The sequence below is a fragment of the Podarcis gaigeae genome (assembly GCF_964106915.1).
Source record: "Podarcis gaigeae genome assembly, chromosome: 3".
NCBI lineage: Eukaryota > Metazoa > Chordata > Lepidosauria > Squamata > Lacertidae > Podarcis > Podarcis gaigeae.
In genome coordinates, this window is record NC_139680.1 from 12900063 (window position 1) to 12923975 (window position 23913).

At 41.6% G+C, this 23913-nt stretch overlaps 1 protein-coding gene across 3 annotated transcripts in view; it reads left to right on the top strand.

Moving 5' to 3' along the window:
• The window catches only part of PLCB1 (phospholipase C beta 1), a 460081-nt gene that overhangs the window by 76076 nt on the left and 360092 nt on the right, over positions 1-23913 (top strand). Inside the window, exon 1 of one of the 3 annotated variants that reach the window (XM_083730043.1) lies at positions 14043-14808. The exons of the other annotated variants lie outside the window; for them this stretch is intronic. The gene's annotated coding sequence lies outside the window, so the exon portion shown is untranslated. Of the gene's footprint in view, positions 1-14042; positions 14809-23913 lie in introns of those variants that run through there. 3 annotated transcript variants of the gene reach the window in all.

Genomic DNA, 23913 nt, shown 5'->3' on the forward strand with positions numbered 1-23913 from the left:
GGGGGTGTTTAGCAATTGAATGTGGGTAGCAAACTAATATGGGCAGAGAGGGGATTAAAATGCTGGGGTAGTGGACGAATAAAGGTTATACTGTTGTGTCTTTGAAATGTTTTCAGCACTTAGCTTTCATATGTAAGTGTTCTAGAGCAGCTAGCTCTCAAGGTGTGACCGCTCAGGGTTTAACCTCCTTAGGTTTCAAGGGAAAGGGTAAAATGCCAGGAGTTAAGGGACCACAATCAAAGGTAGAAGATAAAAGTTCCTATTTGCCTTCAGAGATTTTGTATTTGTGTTGCCCTTCCAAGCCCATTCTGCTTCCTCCAAGGCACCTTAAAGGTAAAGGTAAAGGGACCCCTGACCATTAAGTCCAGTTGCAGACGACTCTGGGGTTACGGTGCTCATCTTCCTTTACTGGCCGAGGGAGCCGGCATACAGCTTCCGGGTCATGTGGCCAGCATGACTAAGCCGCTTCTGGCGAACCAGAGCAGCGCACAGAAATGCCGTTTACCTTCCCACCGGAGTGGTACCTATTTATCTACTTGCACTTTGACGTGCTTTTGAACTGCTACGTTGGCAGGAGCAGGGACCGAGCAACAGGAGCTCACCCCGTTGTGGGGATTCGAACCACCGACCTTCTGATCTGCAAGCCCTAGGCTCTGTGGTTTAGACAACAGTGCCACCCGCGTCCTGTCCAAGGCACCTTGGTTTCCCTCAAATAAGTTTTGCCATCTTTCCCAGCCTAGGTCCTACTCCTTACTTGCTTTAGCCATATGGTGTGGCTGTGCCATTAGTCTCAGATTATGTGCCTCAGGAGATCTGGCATCCCTTACTGGTTCTCTCCATAGGGTACTCATCTTCAGCTGTGGTTTAACAACCTTTGGTTTTCCGGATGAATATATACTGCAGTGCCATAGCCTAAGCTGAGTAGTGCTCACAATACAGCGTGATAAATATTAGAATAGGGTTCTATTTGTCAGCTGAGTAATATCTCTAATGCTGGGATGTTGTGAGAGAACAACACAGTGGTGGACACAAAAGGGCTTGAACTTGATTATTTTGCCAAACTGTTGAACAATCTTTGGGAAGCTTGAGTTAGTATGAGCGACAAGTCCTGACTAAGAGCTTTCAGAAAAAAGGCTACATGAATAAAAGGCAACTGCTTTTTTTTATTGTTACAAAGCAGATGGCTGGAGTTTTTCCTCTGAATTTTGCATATGTAGCTCAAGGCATTGTGTATTTGGATTGTTTCTCAACCAGTTTTTCATCACATTTAGTTTTTGACTTCACAGCTTTGTCTTTAAATGGTTCATTAAAAGCAAACAATCCATACCTTCTACATTTTCACTTGTGTAATACTTCTTTTTCATTGTACCTGTATGTAGCTACCTTTCCTTGGTCTCCTGCTGCTGTTTTGCATCTTTCTGCTTTTCTTATTTTATTATTACTTGAAAAGCTTTTCTATTCCAGCATCACATAGTGAATGCATGGACACTGCAGGCTCATGTGGTCATTTGGACTTGGCACTAATTTTAAACAAAAAATATTGCAGTGGGGTTCCTCCCACCAAACAGATACCTTACCCCTACAGTTATTATGCATGAACTAGCTAAGTTATTTGGTGCCTGACCTAGGATATGAGCACTCGATGAATGTGCAAACTGTTTCCTATTTCAGGGAGATGTCTCCATTTTATAGAAAGTGAAACTGAGTACCTTCTGGCCAGCCACATTTTGAATTCATACTCTCTGTATTCTTCTAAGATTAGTTGCAGATAGATATATCAGGGACCATATCTAATATAAAATGAAGAGCAGTTAGGTATCTCCATACACAAAATCAATATAAATTTTCTGTGCCAAGTTTCTTTCTTTCTTTTTGCTCAACTTCCTTAATAAATTCAGTTCAATACAGATATTTTTCTAAAACAATACACAAGTCCCTGCTCACGAACCTCAGCAAAATTTGTCTTCCTCCATTAAGTATAAAAGGACCACAGCTCAGGCTGAAAATTAAGCACCCCAAAATTAAACAACAAATACTCTGGCATGCAAATTATCAGTGAAACAATGTAATTGTTTCTTGTTATCCATGTAGTACCTTGTCAAACTACTAGTTAACTGTGCATTTCCCCAAAAAGTTAGCAAATGCCTAAAATAGCCACTGATGCTATTTAACCCCAAGTCACAATTTGTGAAGAAAACAAAATTCATGGAAAAGTAACTTGGCAATCTTTTTTATAAAGTGTGATTGGACAACTGTAACAAAGAGAGTATTTCTTGATCTGACTAAGAGGCTGAGCTATGAATTATGAAGTCTCCGACTGCAGTCTCACCTCCGCCTTGAAATTGCTTGTTGATCTTAGAGCAATCTTCTTCTTCTTCTTCTTCTTCTTCTTCTTCTTCTTCTTCTTCGTCTTCGTCTTCGTCTTCGTCTTTGTCTTCGTCTTTTGTGTGTGGGGGTTGTGTTCGCATTAGCGGTAAGGTCATTTCTCCCACTGGGTTTCAAGCTGCATTTGCACAGTGTTGTTCATGTGGGGTAGGGATGTTTTCACCCCATACGCATGGTTTCTCTGCCCCTGCAAGACCCCCACAACCAGAAATCCTATTATGTTGACATCTATGCATGCCTGACAGCTGTCTCAAATGTTCACAACATTCTTAAGTATGAAGTGATTGCAGGTAATTATTATCATTATTTTTAGATTTAAGCTGGTTTGAGGAAAAATGCATCAAACAGCATTCCCAGTTGCTATATAAATCCTATTATCACCCTTCCTTACATATAATTGACTACCAATAGTCCTAACAGAAACGATGTTTTTCTCAATATATAAACTGGCAGTTCATGCATTCCACACTTCATTTTAAAATAAAAAATCCATCTGGATTGAACTCCGATTTGTGAATCGGTAGTGAATATTGGCGGGGCGGGGGGAGCTGCTATGAATGTGAGTATTTAAAATACAGTATCCTGAGAGATGCAGTCTCAGAAAGGGAACTTTGGAAGCTATTTCACAGGCCAAATGACCTGCCTTTCTTTGACATGAAATTCAGTTGGTTTTTTGATTGATCAAACTGATGTTTCAGCACTTTTTGCAGGGTTCTCCTTAAATGTGCTGAAGCTAAAGAAGGCTCCACTGCTTAATTTGAGTAAGAGCCTCATAAATAAATGTGGTAAAATCTGTTCAAGCAAGAACATTCTCACGGTGAACTTTTTTTTTTTTGGCTAGAGTTCATGTTCACATTTTGCATTGTGCTCTTCCTCCAAGGAGCTTGGAGCAGGCATACATTGAGCTACCGGGTTATATCTACATGCCAACTCTGAGAGGTAAAAGAGTGAGTGATGCCAGCCTTAAGTTTCATGGAGATCCATGTATCTGAGCCCCCTGGTCCAAGTCCAACACCATTATCACTAAATAGCACTGGCTGTTAGGGTCAAATGATGCATGTGGATGGGGCAGTCATATCTGTTTGTTCAATCCAAATGATATTTACAACACAGTGGCTGTGTGAGTGAGAGGAGCTGAACCCATCCCTATCTTACCTTACTGAGATGTACTGCAGCCAGCAGTCACCACCCTGGTTCCAATTTGCTTTTGGTATTGAAGCTGGACAGAGGGGGGAAAGGGTTTGCGGGATGGCTATGTTCTAGCTCTGCTGTGGGAGGCATTGTTCTTCTGAATAGCAGTTGCTGGAAATTTTGTGTGCGCAGTGCTGTTGTGCACTTGTGTAACTTGAAGGCTTCCTGCGGGCATCTGGTTGGCCGCTGTAAGAACAGGATGCTGGACAAGATGGTCCAGTGGACTCGCCTTATGTTCTTACAAGATGGAGCTCAGGGAGTTAAGGACATGGAAGTCAGCTGCATACCCCCCTTTTTTGTTAAAATAACTAAATAAATTAGACCCCTGTCCCCACTTGATATGTACATGAGCAAATGTTTGACTCTCAGCCGGAGAGTTCGAAACCGAACTAGTTTCTGTTTTGCAATACAATGTCTTAATTATACAAATAGCTAAGCTGGCATCACTCTGCACAAATTGAATCTCAGTGGATTTTATGGGAGTTTTAACTCAGGCTTCTTGTTGGGGAGATGGGAGTCATTGCTAGTAATTGCAAACGCAGCTGATGAAGTCCTTTTCCGTCTGGGCAACTCGGAAATGTGTGGTGTAATCTTGTGGCTTATTGTCTATCCGACTACAAAAAGCTGACCATTAAAAATAATTGAATATATTCTTCAGGCTTCCTTGCCAGATTAAAATGACTGAAGAAGGCAAGAAGGTGGGGTTGGGTGGGGAGGAAATGTAGCAATGTGGATATGTGTGTGTGTGTGTGTGTGTGTGTGTGTTTTCTAGCTCCAAGGTCCTGCATTTGGCCCAAGCTGATCTGTTTTCAGTCGCTCTTTCAGAACTGTGCCCAAAGGAGAGCTGTTCCACCTGGCCTTTAATTTGAACTCAGCCTGATCTTTTATTTCCCTTCTCTTCCCCCTCCCCCCTTTTTATGAAGATTACCCGCTCTGGGACTCCACAGCTAATTCTCCCCTGGCCTCTTCACAGGCCCAAGTAGGTCTAATTTAGCCAGCTAGCCCTGGTGATTATCTAATGTTTATTGGATGGATTTCCCTCAAATTGATTTTTGAACTTTGAATTTTATTGTTATTCATGCTTTTATACTGTATTTTATGCTGCTTTTATGTTGTATTACAATTAAGTGTTTTAAATTTGTTGTTAGCTGCCCTGAGCCCGGGTTTCTGAACTGGGAAGGGTGGGGTATAAATAAAAATTTATTGTTATTTTGGTGTACTTAACAGGAGTAAGTTGCAGTAGTTGCTGCTAGGACTAAGTGGTGTTTCAAATGCTTAATGTGAGCTTCTGTATTGCAGAGAAGCCTCAGAGTGAAATTTGAAAAGAGGGGGGGGGGGAGAGAAAGATTTCTGAAAGTGGTGTATCTTGCTCTTTTCTGCAAAGCCTATGAGTCAGCTGTCTTGCTCCATAGTGACGCTTACCACCAAGGGAAGATGATGGCCCAAACGAGGTGGAGATCAATAGGCCCAGAGTTCTGGAAAACATTGTGAAATATGGTGAGGCCCATGGATAAATATCAAGGTGCTGGTTCAGGACCATGGTTAGAGTCCAGCGACAGAAGTGTCTTGTTGGCATGTTCATGGGGCTTCCATGCCAGTGGATTCACATGAGAAGGGCCAGGGTGTGAATGCATCTCCTCAGATTCTAGGGATGCCAGTGAACTTCACTCAAGCCAGGCTTAGGAACCACTGTCAAAGCCTCTCTTTGTGAAGCCCAACCTCAAATAAAACCCCTAAACTTCCAACCAACTTGGATTTTTATCTAAACACTCCTTCAACTCTCTCAGCTGTGAAACCCCCTCAGTCCTATGGGGAAAAGGTAAAGACACATTCTCAGAATGCGGCATTTAGACCCCACTCATCCCCCAGAGGGGATGGGTGCCCCACTCTTGAACTTTGTCCCTGAAGCCCCCTTTGTATTACCCCCATAGGACCAAAAGGATCAGCATCACTCCACTCGCTCCTATGGAACAGGCAGAAGAAGCTGTAGGAGCAGATCCAGAGGATATGTGTGGGGAGTTGTGCCCCCAGGGCTCTCCACCCTGTCTGTTCTGACCCATCTGTGCAGATATGTGTGAGGCAGGTCAGTGGTTGTAGCACCTTGGAAAGCTCCAAGTAAGCAACTTGCTCCCACAATAGCTGGAGGTGAACTTAGACACCTTAAGAGTTCCTCTAGGCAGTCTATCTTTCCTGAGCTCCACCCCATAAGAACTTTGGCTCAGGTTCAATAGTCAGTAGGCTCAGGTTTAGCACTGTGGTACTGTTCCCCAGCTGATGGTACAGCAGCACTGGACTTCGAAGGCTCACACGTCTGAGATTGAGGGTGGGCAACCATCCTAAGAATCTGCCCCTGGAGCCCCTTTACCCTCCTCACACTCTCAAATTGGCTTTGAAGAACTATTTGAATTCTTCCAAATTTAGCAGGGAAGACTTGTGTACTTTCCAAATTAGTGCAAGGCAAGTCCATCTTTGCTGAATCCTCACATTTGACTTCCAGCTTATTTCTGCCAACCCTTCTTCATACAGTCTTCATACAGTCTTCTGCCTTCTCATACAGTCAGTGTAGTGTTAGTGTGCTGAACTCACGCAAGGTTGTATGAGCAGCAATTTGTGAAAGTGAGTTGGCATCTCAGCAGCAGGGAGCAACTCCTAGTGTAAATGTTATCATTTTTTGTGTGTCTTATTTTAACTTGGATTTCATCTCGTTAGGCGGCTGTTGTTTTTGCTACAATTGTTGCTAATTTTAACTTAACTGGATTTTTATAGCTTTGTGTTGAAAGCTGTTATGAGAACCTGTCTTGAAGAGTGGGGCAGTAAACGTTGAAATAGAATAAGTATATTTGAAGAAGGTAACAGGTTTCAGGTGTGGATAGGAAGTGGGCTTTTGCAATCTGTTGAAATATAGTTAAATGCAGTTAGTTGCTTGTAGTGTTCAACAGCTGCTGGTGCTCTACATGTGATGATTCATCCTGATTGTAAAAATGTAATCCAAAGCTTTAAACGGCTTGCAAAAGCCACATGAGCTATGAGGCCATTTGGATACCTCCCCAAAGAAATGTACAGCTTTTGTTATGGACCCTTAGAGAACACAGCATGGCTGTAATCTGGCAGAGGTTAGTTAGTTTGTGCTTCAGCTGAGAGAACAAATGTTTGTCTGAATTGGACCAAGCTTCTGTTGGGAGTGGTAATGATCTACAAAGGGGACTCCCAACATCTTAGCTAGAAGACTATGCCTTAGCAATCTATAAGTGGCGCCTTCCCTGTGGAATGCCCTCCCACCAGATGTCAAAGAGAACAACAACTACCAGACTTTTAGAAGACATCTGAAGGCAGCCCTGTTTAGGGAAGCTTTTAATGTTTGATGGATTATAGTATTTTAATATTTTTTTGGGAAGCCGCCCAGAGTGGCTGAGGAAGCCTAGCCAGATGGGCAGGGTATAAATAAGAAATTATTATTATTATTATTATTATTATTATTATTATTATTATTATTATTATTATTATTATTTCTCATTCATTAGCTTTACACTGAATGGCTTCAAAATCTTTAAAAATATATTCCATACTCAGTTACTTTTCCTATGTGACGTAAAGGTAAAGGGACCCCTGACCATTAGGTCTAGTCGTGGCCGACTCTGGGGTTGCGGCGCTCATCTCACTTTACTGGCTGAGGGAGCCGGCGTGCAGCTTCTGGGTCATGTGGCTAGCATGACTAAGCCGCTTCTGGCGAACCAGAGCAGCGCACAAAAACGCCGTTTAACTCCCCCCCAGAGTGGTACCTATTTATCTACTTGCACTTTGACGTGCTTTCTAACTGCTAGGTTGGCAGGAGCAGGGACCGAGCAACGGGAGCTCACCTCGTCGCGGGGATTCGAACCGCCGACCTTCTGATCGGCAAGTCCTAGGCTCTGTGGTTTAACCCACAGCGCCAGCCGCGTCCTATGTTAGCCTCTAATCTAGGGGTAGGGAACCTGTGGCCCTCCAGATGTTGTTGCACTCCAGCTCCCCTCAGCATGGCCCCTGGGCAGGGATGATGGGAATTGTAACCAACAAAATCTATCGGACACAAGGTTTGGGACAACTGGTCCCAACTGGTCATGCAGGCTTTCCACACCAGTGTCTTGTAGCCACTTCACTCGAAAGCATTTCACTGATCAACAGAGAGCTGCCATGCATTGACGTCATCCCCTTCTAAACATTTTATTCCGAACGTCATTCACTGAGTCTTCCTCTATTCGGGCAGTGCATTCTGAGACATATTCTTTGTGTAAACCTCTGCCTCCTGTATTCAGTGGTTGATTATTAGTGTGACTTCACAGACACATTGTTGTTGCTCTTGTTTTTGGCAGGGGAGGGGAATGTGTGCCTGCAGGTAAGTGAAGTGTCTGCTTCCTTAAGCATTTTCTAAAATGCTTAGACAATCACTTGAAGACAGAGAGAGGAATTGCATCACATTGCTCATAGCTATGCATGATGAGTTTCTGTCCCTGCAAGGATGCTCTTCCATAATCCAGTACACACCGTCATTATCTTCAGCACCACAGTAATAAGGAAACAATAAGCTGAAATCAGTCATTTTGTGATGAGTTGCCAGAAGGATTTTAGACTTGGATGGGTAAACAACTTTTAAAATTATGTAAGGGAACTGCATGCATATATATATAAAACAGTTTTTCTTTGACTTACTCTAAAACCATTTTCCTATACCTTCCGTTTTTTGGAATTTTCTCCCTGAAGCTCAGTCTGGTATTTTTCATGTAGCTATCTTCTTCCCAGCTCCCACTAAGTCTTGTGCCTTTCTGTGTCCTGCTGTACTCAGTGAGGTGGTAGAATCCAGATATGAGAAAGAGTAGAATGAAATTCTACTTTTTGAGCGGTCCCTCATGTAATAAAACGGTTCACAAATTAAGATAACTAGTACACCAGGGACAGATTCTACCCTAGCCTCTTCCTTACTGTACTAGATTTCTGGTTGCAGGGAGCTTTCCATGAAGGGAAGGATTCCCTAATATGTTTCGCCCACATACACCCTTTTGCAGTCTGAAGTGGTAACACTGCAGTTGGCCATCTTGTTTGGTCCCATGTTTATATCAGCCCTGACAGGATCCTGGTTGTGCTCAGTGGCATCCAACTTTTTACTTCCCTGTTTTAAAAAATTAAAGATCTGGGTTACAGTGGCTTGTGGCACTTAGTGCATTATCCTGACTCAATAGTCATTATGCCTTCTGTATTGCAGGATTTCTGGGCTCCCTGCAGTGGTATCAGATAGAAAATGACGCAGTTAGGTTCTGGTGAATATATGCTGCTTTAAGGCTTGCTACCTTCTCTTAACATTAAGGCTGATCTGTCTTTATTTTCCTCAGTTTCAACTTCATTGAAGCTTCTTTAACTGACTTAGGAACTAAGGATATCTAAATGCTGAATTTACTTGATGGAAAGAAAGCATGGTGCAGCTTACATCAAACCCATTATTATTATTTTATTTGCAAATAATTACAATGTTTCCAAGCACTTAGTTCAGGCCACTTGTAATTAGTTCACGTCATATGTCTAATGACTTTGATAAGCGATGGCAAGTATTTGTGCTTTCTGCTCCATATCTTTGCTTAACAGTGGCGGCAGCTGTCCTTTAGCATTTAGCATGGATCATTCACTGTTTAATTTCTTCCTCTTAATGGAAACAGATGCAATTTGGTATTTTGTAATTAATGCGAATAGAGAGACTGTTCGTTGCTGAGGTGGATGCACTTAGAAGTCCATCTTGCACTGTGCCGATACATTTAGTTCAGACAATTAAGTCAAGATTGAACATTAAAGCTAGAATTGCATATTGATCACATGATAGTCACTTGGCTGATATGGTTGCACAAATTTCTCAGATGTTGGAGGCACTCTCGGAAGTCTTGTAGAGAAGAAGATCCTTCTGTTACTACCTCAATAGGGCAGACTTGTAAAGTAGTTGCGTCTAATTTAGGCTGCCCTTAATGAGGCAACAGTCGAAACTCACCTTAAGCTGGACTGTGGGTTTATTACTGATATTTAATAGAATCTCTTTGTGGACGTGGGTGGCTCTGTGGGTTTAACCACAGAGCCTAGGGTTTTCCGATCAGAAGGTTGGCAGTTCGAATCCCCGCGATGGGGTGAACTCCTGTTGCTCGGTCCCTGCTCCTGCCAACCTAGCAAGTGCAAGTAGATAAATAGGTACCGCTCTGGTGGAAAGGTAAACAGCATTTCCATGCGCTGCTCTGGTTTGCCAGAAGCGGCTTAGTCATGCTGGCCACATGACCCAGAAGCTGTACGCCGGCCCCCTCAGCCAGTAAAGTGAGATGAGTACCGCAACCCCAGAGTCGTCCGCGACTGGACCTAATGGTCAGGTGTCCCTTTACCTTTACCTTTACCTTTACCTTTATGTGGATACAGTACAGTGGTGGTGGGGAGCGGAAAAAGGGAGGAAACCTTTTTTAAAACAACAACAACCCAAACTGGGGGAGGGAAACAGTAATATTTGGGGGGGAACCCTGTGCCCCCAATTTTCCTCCCTTCCCCTGTCCTTTACATCTCCATGGGGTGTGTGTGTGTGTGGATGGATTTAGTGGAAACATCCCTGTATTCTCTTCTACTAGCTCAGAAAGGCTCCCACTAGCTGTTGCAGAGAGTGTTGGCACAACGATGAAACCTGGATTGAAATTAACCGTAAAAGATATTAAACACATCAGCACCTACATGCCTGGATAGGCTTGCTCAAACTATTTTTGTTATGTGTACATTGATAAATTATAGAAATACACGTTGAGCAGTGGTTACATGTCACAGCGATATTGGTGCTGCAGTCATCAGTAAAGCAGAAATCATTAAATTGTGAAGGAATAGCATGTTGAGAGGAGGATAAGGCAGGGAATTTACATACCAGATTTTAAAGTAATTTGATGTTTGCCTTTGCAGGTTTCTTAAAAGCTCCACAACTCACCTGTAACTCTTTGATCCACAATTTGTCACTTGTTTAAGTATTTGCATGAGGTATTTACAGTGTGGTGAAACCTAATGCTATGGGCTTCCCATTGCCTTTCATCCTACTGAAGAACCTTTGTTGATTTCCATTGCCTAGTCAGTTGAATGTGCATTGCTTAGCAGAGTTTCTTCCTAGAATTTTTTTTTAACTTTAAAGCATCAAAAATAGTTATGCACAGTGACTCCGGAGGAGCTGGTACACTTTCTTTATCACCCCTATGGAAGGATCAGGACATGAACAGTCTAACATCATTAGAGAAAATGTTTGCTAAATTCAGCTAGCTACTTGGAAGTAACAAGATCTTGACCTTAATGGTCAATTAGATTGCTGTTTCATGTTCTAAGATGAGCAAAGAACCATCTATGACCCAAGGGTATTCTGTTGTATGAAATTTTTACATTTCTACAGTGAATAATACCTGTCAGGAGTTTTGACATAGTTAAATTGAATTACTGGTAAGCACGATAAGAGTTATCTATTTATTGTTCCACCTCACCTTCATAGTCCTAAAAAAGCATACAGTTAAAATTAAAGGAGGTGTTCCAAGACAGTTAAGATTCTGCCTTGTACACAAATGGTCTTTTAATTATACCTGGGGGTTTCTGTTTTGTATCACTGTTCAGCTTGTATTTGTTGTACTGACAACTTTAAACCAAAACTAAAATAAACAAAGAAAGCTGGGCTTCAAAACTAATTGCATCAGTGTTGGCCATCATTTAAGATTTTAGCTGTTATGAATTTGTAGTGACGAATATATTGGAGTTGTGTAAAAACAGCTTTCATGGTTGGGTCATGCAAGACAGGGACACACACTTTGCATAAAAGAGAACTATTTTCGCATCCATTTGAAAACTCCAAAGGATGAGACTGCTTTCAAAGCAAATTAACTTTCACGGTCACAACTGTTGTTCATTTGTAACAGGAAATACCTGTTGTGCTAACTATTTCTACACTGAAACATCCTCAAATGTCATGGGTGCACGTAGCAATCTCAGAAATGTAGTTCTTGCTGGGCTCCCCCATCCCCCGGAATGCAGAAATTTGAACCTGGAGGGTCTGACTGAGAGCTACTTGGCATGTCAGGAAGAGACAATAACAGAGGATGTGCAAGTATTTATATACCAGCCTTTGCTAATCAGGTGCCCTCCATATGTTTTAGAGTACAACCTCCCATCAGCTGGTTGGTCAGTGTTAGGGTAGATATTTCTACCCTTGCTCTCCCAAGCTCACATCTGAAAATTCATTCAGAAGCACTTTTAGGAAGTGCAAATCAGTTCCTTTTTCTTGCCTAGAGCTGCTTGAGAATGCCTGAACCTGCTATAAGAGACAGGAAGGGGTAGTTTAGGGTTTCTATAATTTGAAGAGCAAATAAGAGGATGCTATGACAGCCATTCAAAGCAAATAAATGCAATTTGTCTCAAATTTTCTGCTGAAAAATAGAACGTGTCTTGGAAGAAGAGGACACATGGCAACCCTAGATAGGCATAAGTTTAGAAATTGTGTGGATTAGGGCTGGGCAATATATCAATATATGCATCATCTAAAAATGATTTGAAGTCCATATCGTGATAAAGGTTTCATACTTTTTGACCTTGCAATATATCGTGAATCGTGTCTGTGTGTGTGTGTGTGTGTGTGCTATGCAAAAATCATGATGCAGGGGAAGCTGTGAAGCCAGCCAATGCCTCTACATAACTCCATCCTTATTTCAGAAATTGTGATATATCTGTATATCGCAATGTTTAACTGATGATGTATCACAAAGTTGAAAACCAGCTGCATCGTTAATTCAGATGCCGTGATATATTTGCACATCACAATGTCTAGCTGGTGATATATCACAATGTTGAAAACCAGATATTGCCCACCCCTAGTGTAAATGAAGCAGTGGGTGGGGAACTACAGCAGAGGCAGAACCAAAGGGACAGTGACATGCATAAAAGGATGTGTACTGGGGAAAACTTGTGCAGGGTACAGACTGTGTGCTGTTGATGGGGAAAGGGGCTAGGCAAGACGGCTAAGGAAGATAGGTGAGATAGCAAAGAAAGCATAGGGCACAGGAGATCAATGGGTAATGTAGTGATAGTGCCTGCTGAACCAGCCACCGCTTGCACATGTTCACAGGGGAGTACTAATGTAGGTGACGCAACAAAAAATTGCATTAAATTCCTGTTGGCAATCTGTTGACAGCCGTTGTCTTCAGCCCTTGATTCACTGCTCATCTGGTGTTTGCCGATTGTACTTAACTCAGAAGTTGCACGTCTGTTTCCATGGTGCTGATTAGCATACAGAGCTGGCATCTAAGGTTGCATCCGAGGCAGATTTACAAAGGCTGGAATGGCCAGACTGACCTCACTAAAACAACATTGATCTTAAGGCAGTAATACGGAGCTAGACTGGGGTAGGTAGGTGGGGGCGTTTCTGAAGCATATTGGGGACATTCAAAATGGTGATTTGTTCAGCGGCAATTGTTATAGTTTCTAGATTTTTGATTTATTTTAGCCAAATGGAATTTCACGATGTGATTATATCCACTGTTTGATCTCTCATTGACTGAGATTATGCCATTAAGAAACCCTTTCAGGGTTTTTTTCTTTGGTGCAGCACCGAATGGCTATGAAAATAATGTAAAAATGCGAGACAGAGTGAAAGATATGGCATGTTTTGCGGGTGCCTTCTTGTTTTTCAAAATAGTGAGTTTCATGCTGATAATGGAACATCACAGAAACTCTGTGTGCTGCTCGAATGCATCTTTTAGCATTTTCATGCAGAGCATATGCTAGGAATTGGCTCTGAATTTAATTAAATCAGTTTCCTTTTAATACTACCATCTCCTTGTCTTGAATAACTTCTTGGTAAATAAACTGGTAAATAAGGAACACTAATGGATCTGATGGCTTCTCCTTCTCCTGAAGCATTCCTATACCTCCTGAGGGTGCCTTATCCTGAAGTAAATAGACAAGATGGGGGGAGGGGCCATCCTCCTTCCCAGATCAGCCCTTCCTAACAAGCCGAATGACTGTGTCAGGCTGGATCTCCTGAAAGTACAGTATCCAGGCTCCCCCTCTCAGACACAGTCTTTGGACTCTCAGCTTGAGGGAACTTTAAAGCCTTTATTCAGCAAATCATTACACTGTCCAAAGTACAGGATGCAAGATTTGTAAGGCCGCAGCAGATCTCTTAAGGTTCATGACTAGATGATAGCTAAGAAGTTGTCCCAACACTACTTTTAAAGGGTAGGATGGGTCCAAACAGTTACCGTATTTTTTGCTCTATAGGACTCACTTTTTCCCTCCTAAAAAGTAAGGGGAAATGTGTGTGATTTCACTGTGCAGCGATCCCTCTTGCTGTTCTGCCTTCTGAGATTCAGAATTTTTTTTTTCTTGTTTCCCTCCTCTAAAAACTAGGTGTGTCTTGTGGTCTGGTGCGTCTTATAGAGCGAAAAATACGGTACATGGTTATTGACAAGAAGAATGAGCTTGCCAGGGATCGCTCCAGTGGGTTGGCTGGAACTGTTCACATCTGTGCCAATGGCAACATGTCCTTAGTAACAGAACCTAAGTCAGTCCTTCCAGGTCCCCTTCCATTTCTGGTTCAGCCAGACCCATTGATTGGTTGCCCTCCTCTTTGGCTACCATGGAGACTTCCTCTCTGGAAGATTATCCCTCCCTTTCTGTGACGTCTGCCAATAATGGGCTAAAGACTTTTCCTGAGTTGCTGAACTTTGGTTCATCTAAGAGGCTTTGATTTATGAGAAAGGCTGAGACCCTGAACATTTATCTCTGGTCTCTCTCCATGCTAGCAGACAGATTTACAACACCTGCTTATCTGGTTGGCACCATTGCTCAAGCCCAGTCTGAAACACCATTCATGGGAATAATATCATCATCCAGCTGTGCTCCCATAAAGCCCCCCACCCACACACCATCACCTAACCTGAGCCACAGAACGTTACAGCTGAAAAGCCCCAGGATTGGCTGGCCTGAGACAATGGCATTGCTAGGTCACAAAGGTGTTCAACCAAGGCTCCTGGATACTTTCTTGCTAGTGCCCCACTTTCCCTGTGGAACAAAATATCTATAAAGCCACCTTCAAATTGGCTGGAGGAATGTATTTGGAAGGCTTTTGAGAATATAGAGAAAGCCACCAAGCAGTGAGTAGGTTGTGGCCCATTCTCTACTGACTTTTCATAGCTCATCTTCCCCGTGGAAGATATTTGAAAGGTAAGTTACCTAGGCTTCCGTGCATAAAAATTTCAAGCATTATAAAATAGATAGATATTCACATGCTATAGTAGCATTTGGCAGGAAAGTGTTTCAAGGAGTAGTCTTATAGCAAATGTTTGATCCTTGGAATGTTTGAACGTTATTCCGTTGGGAGTCCCAGAAGAAAATGGAAATTTCCTTGGCCATTGATTTCTGTTCTCTGAGACTCCCTTTTTTAAAATGAGATTGTTATTGTATTATAAAAGTTTTTCATAATACAATAAAACTGCAGCTACCAAACATACAAATAGAAATAAGTAGAATACAGAGTCCTTTCTTGGTAAATAATTTTTAGCCGTTACCAGCCACAGAAGGTAGTAGACCCTCTCTCAGCTCTTACCTGGGATTTTTCCTTTCTCCTCCCAGACTCTCACCATGTCTCTCACCCAGGCTCCTCCACCAACCATCTACCACCCCCCTGAGTATACAATCTCTGGACTTTATGACATAGGACAGAAAGGCAGTAAGATTGTAACAATAAGAAAAGAGAAAAAATAAATAAAAAAAATACAAATTAGAGAAAGATACGAAAAGGAAACCTCTGATTTTCCATCTACTGGTTACATTAAATATATATATATTGTTTAAGACTTTCAGTCCATTCTAACATCCATCTTCTCCACTTTCTGTTAAACAATATTTCTGTTAAGTCAATCTACTGATTGAGAATGGGGTAGCTACTGCTGTCTAACAACAGCATGCTTATAATAATATAGTTTATTTTAAATTGGTTTGTAATGTACTGGGTGGAGTTTTATGGTTTTAAGATCATCATCATACATAAGCTGTTGGTCTATTAGAATGCTTCTGAGCATCAGGCAGAAATTGTCAGGTTAGTGGTACCAATGTGGATTGAACAATATTAGTGCTAAAGGTGAGAGAGAGAGAGAGAGAGAGAGAGAGAGAGAGAGAGAGAGAGAGAGTTGCTAGGGATGGCAACTACCTTTGAGTTTACTGAATTGGTCAACCTGTACCTGGGCTATTCCATTTTTAAATTGTGTGCATGCTCATATTATTTAATGTTCCTCAGTATAAAATTGGACATTTTCCTTGTGGAAGCATTTGATAAAGCGAGCATCCTCCTGCAGTCTGAAGGCGTTTGGCCGAGGCAGAAATTGAACCACCTCTCTCTGAGAACTAAGCCCTAAAGTGCCGCTGACCTATGCACAGCAATAAAAAGCACAGCCACCATTAATGTTTTCCTGCAGTTGTGTTCTCAGCCCGGATTGCTTCTTGAATCCGGAGTGCTTCAAATGTTAAATGGTGGCATTGTATTAAGCTTCATTACCCACCCACGTAAACATTTTCACAGAAATACAAAACAGAAACAACACAGGCATTTAGCATTTTGTGGGTAATTTTATTGCTTTTCAAAAGGGCACATTCTGTGCTTCCTCTGTGGTTGCAGAGATGTAACAGGGAATATCCCCTCGGGAAATGAATGCAAAGCATGTCCCATATTAAGGCTAATATGCGGCAAATGATTTGGAGCTTCTGGAATGCTTGTTAGGTGACAAGGAACCACGGATATCCACCAGTGCTAGTCTCAGATAAAAGTGTTTTCACTTGAGCAGTCCATGCACCTCTTCAGCATAGAGTAGCTTGTGCCTATGTTCTGTTTGTCAGCAAACTGCCTATTGGGAATTTGCATAGTTGTGGCAGCCAACTACCTGACTGCTGTTGGAAGGATCTGTTAGTATACCCTCCAACATTTCTCTGCTGAAAACAGGGACATCAATAATAATAATAATAATAATAATAATAATAATAATAATAATAATATTTATATTCCACCCATCCGACTGGGTTCCCCCAGCCACTCTAGGTGGCTTCCAACATATATAAAAATATAATAAAACATTTTTTAAAACTTCCCTATACAGGGCTGCCTTCAGAGATTTAAGCAGAGGTAAGCATTGGAGAAAGGTAATGATTAGTTCTGCAATCTCTTTAGCTTTCTCTATCTCTGAGGGGGCTTCTGAATTTTTGTAAGAGACTGGCTTACATATGACAACTTTGGACATGAAAAATATAACAGGTAGCCAGGTACTAAAGTACATACTTTGAATATTCAGTGCTGTAGCCAGCATCCCAGGCTAAAACACAGGCACACCAGCTTTCCCTTCAGTACTCCCTTTCTGCAATTTATAATCCTCCCGTTGTCTTGGAAACAGGGGGTATATATTTGCCTTCAGCAGAGAGGGACACATGGAGAAAATAGTAGCTGACTGGATATTGCTCTGTGATCAGAGGCAAGGTGACTTGAGCAAGTTCATAAAACTCTGTTTTAAGACTACAGCATCCATCATCCCCAACCTTTGGCTATATTGGCTGGATCTGGTGGGAGTTATTCCAACAATATTTGCAGGGCATCATGTTTTGCCTGCAGTTGTTTTGGCCGAGACATTTCCCATAATGGACATCTATCCCAGAGAATGGGTTATCAACCTGCCTTCCATTCAAGTAATTTCCTCAGACACTCTGGGATGCAGGCCTTTGAAGGCTTCCTATAAACTTGACTCTGGACTAAGACAGGGGGATCTTTTCTAGGGTGATGTTGCCAAAGTTTAGAATTACTTGTTTTGCTATATGAATTTGTTTATTCATGGCTGCATTACAAACCTAGCAGCATTTTCCATGAAATTTCTTCTTCAGCTCGGAAGTTCGAATGACTTTATGCATATGCATGGCTAGCATTCAGGTCAAGACACTAAACTTAGCTGATGTGTAGGTGCATTCACAGACATTCTTTATCGCTGAGCTCTTAATATTGATTAAACTATCCTTGATTTGCTGGGAACCGCATGACCAGTCCAACTGACTATCGTTCTGTTTATTAGCATTTAATCTGTTTAGGTAAATTATCTGTTGTCTTGCAGATGTTGTATATTGTAGTTGTCCCCAGTCCCTTAACGAGACCTGAAACCCTCTCTTGTATGTTTGAGTGGAGCAGAGTATGATGAATTCAGAGAAGCTCTGCACGAGTGCAGATCAGGCAAACCCAAAATGAAGCTCTCAGGGAGCAATGCAATAAACTATACATACTTGGCAACTCTACCCACTGTCTTGTGGGACACCTTCAGGAGACGAACCCTACACAAATCTGGACGGTTGGATGGTGCCTTGCGGCAACTCCTCCAGCAACTCCTGCAGCCAAGCTGGTGCCAAATGTATTGCTCTGCTTTCCTTTGGACCACAGTGAGGCTGAGAAGGGGGTCTATTTGTCTGGGCAACCGAGGACCTCCATACCCACTGCCCAGGCTTGCACCCCAGAGATGTCACTTCAGTGCTGCTAATGCAGTAGAAGCAATGTGGGAGGCAGCAGTTATGAGTTCCCAGTCTCTGTGGCCTCAACAGGTGCTGTGATCTTTCAGTTGTTTGAATTACCCCCAGAGGCACAGTCTGTCGACAGATGAATGCCAACAACAACAACAACAACAACAACAACAACAACAACAACAACAACAACATGGCACCCATCAGCTTGCATGCTCCAACATAACAAAGGTGGAGAAAACTCTCATTGAATTGTACGTTCCCCCCAAAAGCTTGCAAAGAGGAGTTAGGTTTTCACTAGTTCCTGCAATTTGAAAGTAAAATGTGTGATAATCTGAATAATTGGAAATTGTGTCCGTGACCTTAGCGTCACATGAGTCTCTTAATTGCAACATCCCTTAATTAGGATGTGCTTAAGCAATACAGACTCCGAGGCGCAGAACACATTCATCGGAATCACTATAGCTTAATGAAAATAAATGCCAATGAGTCATCCTCCAGCCTTATAAAATGCTCTTCCAGGGGAATGTGCATGCCCTTTTTCATATTGCACTCTATTAAACCTCGTTTTACTCTGTTAAAAGGTGATGAAATGTATTTTGTGATTCTTTCCTTACCGTGAGGCATGCAGAGTTTATAAATGTCTAACATTTAAATGTTAGAGAAGACACTGGCATTGCATTGCAGCTTTTTTATTTTTTTAAAAACAGCTGTATTGGATTTCACTTCATATTGCACACCTTTTACTTGGCAATTGGTGTTCAAGATGAATCCTACATAAGCTGGAAAATCACCAGATACAAATATTTCAGAAAGTATTAGATTTTGTCTTAAGCTTCTGGTCACCTACACTCCAGCAAAGGGGCAGCTTACACCAATTAAAGCGACACAAATAAAATACAAAAAGCTAAAAATATATAATATATAATAATCAAAAAAGTAGTTGGAAGTATAATATAATTAAAATGATATTGAAATAATATTGTGAATGAAAGTTTAAGAACTTCTAATGGGCCTGTGAAAATATCAAGAAGTTTCTTATATAGACTGTGGCGTTTGCCCATTCCTTGTGATTATGTTTGTACAGGGGGATGGAAATGGTTAATGTATTTTTTTTCTTTAATTTTTTTATTGATTTTCACAAACTTGTAAACATACAAACAAATAAACAGACAAACATAAATCCTAACCTTATTAAAACTAATCTTATTAACATTGTTAAGCGACTTCCTCGTATCCCCCTAGTTGATATATCATTTTAACGGTTTCCCAACTCCAAATTCTGATACCATAGAATCATAGAATCATAGAGTTGGAAGAGACCACAAGGGCCATCGAGTCCAACCCCCTGCCAAGCAAGAAACACCATCAGAGCACTCCTGACATATGGTTGTCAAGCCTCTGCTTAAAGACCTCCAAAGTTCAGACCTCCTTCAGTTTCACAACATAGTGGTTGTGACAATAGAGTAAGAGACAGGGATAGAACTGAGAGAGAAGAGTGTGACAGTGTGAGATAGTGCCACATCTAGTTAAGGGTGTGCATCTGAGAAACCGTTCTGAACATATTTAAAACTTGTTTGTTCTTCAATAAACTTTAATCTTCGTTGTTGACTTTACAACCTGACTGAGACTCAGTATTTCACCAGAAGAAACCTGGTTGGTGGCAGCGGAAGAATAAAGCAGTGGTGTACAGGTCAATAGTCCGTGGAACAACCGGGGGCTCCGTATGAACGCCACAGATACCATAAAATGGTTGTTACAATGTACATACAATGTGTTGTAAATGTTTCAGCTATTTGTGCAGGTTAATCTGTTTATTTACATGGCATTTTAACCAAGTTTTGACTTTCTGAGGGATACAAGTCCTTGATAGCAAATCAGTTAGCGCCATAATTTATATGGAATAACTTTGTAGGCAGCTGGCCTCCCTGGATTTCTGGGACAGGGCATTTGGAGATTTATTTAAGATGCACTACATTCTAAATAATAAGTTGTTGAATGTTCTAAGTCTCTGTGATAGTCCAGGAATTTAAACACCAAATACAATAAGCATTCGGCAAATCCACTGCTGGGATAAAAATGGATACATTCACCATGCAGCCAATACTTTCCAAGTCATTTTAAAGCAACTTTTAATAAATCCTTAGCCTTTAAAGTTAAAAAGGTCCATGATATCATTGATCTTGGGCCTAGTTGTTGCTGGTATAGGGTCAACCATTGCCCTGGATGCACTGCTGTGGGTGCAGATAAAAATTAATAGGAAAGTAGCATGTCAGGGGTGAAGCTCAATAACCCTTCTCTCTGTCATCTATCTGGAATGCTTTTTAAAAAATATATGAATGGGGGAGCTTTTAGTCTTTCAAAACTGTTAACTACTGTGTGAAGTGGTGCAGCCAAGGCAGTGAGCTACACACCTCAGAACTAGGCTTCAGTCTGAGACCTTGAGGCTCAAGTGAATATTTTAAGAAGGAAAACAACAAAGGTAGAGGTCTAGTGGTTCAGGAAAAAGCCTATGATGGAAGTTCTTGGATGATATGCCCCCAAAATACAGGTGGGAAATGGCATAATGTAATTTATTCATTAAGAGATTTGTGTTCCAACCAAAAATGGTTGCAGAGCAGTTTACAAAAGCAAGGTAATGCAAAAATATAATACAGTGGTACCTCGGGTTACATACGCTTCAGGTTACATATGGTTCAGGTTACACACTAACCCAGATATAGTGCTTCAGGTTAAGAACTTTGCTTCAGGATAAGAACAGAAATTGGGCTCTGGAGGCGAAGTGGCAGCGGGAGGCCCCATTAGCTAAAGTGGTGCTTCAGGTTAAGAACAGTTTCAGGTTAAAAATGGACCTCCGGAACGAATTAAGTACTTAACCCAAGGTACCACTGTATGTAATTAGCAGGAACATAAATACAATTATTGTAAGTTTCACAACACTGTTTCATACATGTCAAAATACCTTGCTTGTGGAGAACAAGTACTTGAGGTAGGAGGTAGGCTTTTGACCTCCATGTCAGTTTCTCATGAATATGACTTATTTTTCAGTGTGGTGGGACATTTAATTATGTATGCCTCTTACTGTATATTTGTGTAGCCCCAGGTGAATATCACTCTGTGTTTCCCCTTATTATTATGTATCTTGGCTCCATTGTTTCGCCATAGAGAGTCTAAAGTCCATACTACATTTGCTGTACAAGTACAGATGTTTTGGATGGTTTTGTTCCTCTTAAAATGTCCACTACTGGTTGTCTATGAACTTGGGCAGCCAGACTACATCAGTAGCACACAGGTTTGATTTACGGCTCTTCTAAGCACAGGAAACACCTAGAAATATTAACCAGGAAACTTAAGTTAATAAGCTGGACTTGACGGCAATGGTTAATGATAATTCCTGAATCTGGTCTTGATTGAGGAGAAGTTTCCATGTGTGCTTGAACAAGGCTTGTAATGGTCTCCGTTACTTAAAACAGTCAGCTTAGCTTTTAGACCTAAATTAATTGCTATTTGTTTCTTGGTTCTCAGCAATATAATTGCCTTCTTATGTAAAGGGAAAGCAAAGACACTCTTCTTCTGCTGCTGTACTGCTAAATGTGTTAGGGCAGGGAACATCTATCTGCACTGGTTGGGATCTCTTCCCTCCCCTAATGCAGATGAACTTGATTTTGCTTTTTAAAAGCTTTACTTGTTCCAGCTTCTCCCTCCTTCAGATCCTAGTGATGTTTATAAATACACAGGCCATCAGTGCTACTTCACTCCCACCCAGTGCACACATTGGATGGGTCATTACATGTCTAAAATAGAAACAGCTCTGTATTCCGTTATGTGAGGGTTGGAGGGTATTTTGGAACTCACTGGAAGCCAGTATCGCACTATAGCAATTTTTTTTTGAGGGGGTGGGGGTTGGTGGTTGTTTTTTGCTTTTGTAACAGCTGCAGGGCACAGCCACCAGTTTCAGAGGGACAGGTTGTGATGAATATTGAAGCGTGCCGCTTTAATATTGCAGGACCAAACTTTGAGAGGACGGAGGCCAAACGGTTCTGCTGTGTTACGGTACTACAGTGACTTCAGAGCCACATGGCTGAACTCCAGGCATCTTGTTCACATAAAAAGTACATGGGATTGATGATCGTTTTATAGAACTGGCTGCCACAGATTTCAGATTGAACCTTGTGTATGTACCGCATTTTTCCGTGTATAAGACTAGGTTTTTTTTACCGGAAAATTATGTTTAAAATTGGGGGTCCCCAATTTTACAGGGGAACGTGTTATACACAGAAAAGTATGGTATATACTTCCACTGCTTTGCTCATTGGTTATAAGTGCAGTTTTAAAAAATAATAATAATAGCCAGGAGAGCAAAAAGAAGTAGGTCTTCAGACAACACATTCTGAAATTCTCCAGAGATCTGGCAGACTCTGAGGGATGAATTTTCTCTACCCTACATCACACCCTACTTCTTTCTCCATCTATCATCTTTCTCCATTTGTTAGTTAATATATAAGGACCTAAAAACAGCAGAAGAGCCCTGCTGGATCAGACAAAAGGCCTACAGCATCATGTTCTAATTGTGTCCAACCAGATGGAAAATCTGGAAACAGGACCTGAGTGCAACAACACTCCCCCATTTGTGCATGCCAGGAACTAGAGGTAGAACATCGCCATCATGACTAGTAGCCAGACTAGTAGCCACTCATAGCTGCATCCTCCATGGATTTGACTCCTCCACATTAAAAGCCATCCAAGTTGGTGGCCATCAGTGGGAGCAAATTTCATAGTTAAATTATGTACCGTGTGAAGAAGTATTTGTCTATCCTGAATCTCTCAAAATTCAATTTTATTGAATGTCCCCAGATTCTAGCATGTTGAGCACTTTCTTAATACCATGCATAAATATATACATCCCCTTTACGTTTTATTATTATTATTTTATTACCTCTGCCAAGTTTTAAGTACTGAGATTATTAATTTATCTGCATCTGGTTATTATTATCTTTCTCCCTATCCTGACCATCCCTCCAAGGTTATATTTATATTTATAATCTTTCAATTTGGCTGGTCTATTCACTTGACCGACCTGGAACAATCTATCAGAGAAAAGGCCGCCGCCCATGGGACAGAGGGTCATGGATGAATGATAATCCAGCTGTTATCAAGGGTTTTAATAGGTCATAAGATTTTATGGTAACTATATTCGTAATGTATTTTTGTTGGCGTTTGTCCTTTGATGCTATGGCCTGTCGGCTACGCAAATAAAGTTTATATATATATATATATATATATATATATATATACACATACATATACACATACACACACACACACACACACACACACACACACACACATCCCTATCACCTTTTTGCTGAACTAACGCTGCCCTACCCACGCAAATGTGGGATGTGGGTGGCACTGTGGGTTAAACCACAGAGCCTAGGACTTGCTGATCAGAAGGTCGGTGGTTCAAATCCCTGTGACGGGATGAGTTCCCGTTGCTCGGTCCCTGCTCCTGCCAACCTAGCCGTTCGAAAGCACATCAAAGTGCAAGTCGATAAATAGGTACCGCTCTGGCGGGAAGGTAAACAGCGTTTCCGTGCGCTGCTCTGGTTCGCCAGAAGCGGCTTAGTCATGCTGGCCACATGACCCAGAAGCTGTACGCCTGCTCCGTCGACCAATTAAGCGAGATGAGCACCGCAACCCCAGAGTCGGCCACGACTGGACCTAATGGTCAGTGGTCCCTTTACCTTTACCCACCCAAATATAGCCTTTCCTTATAGTAAAGTGACT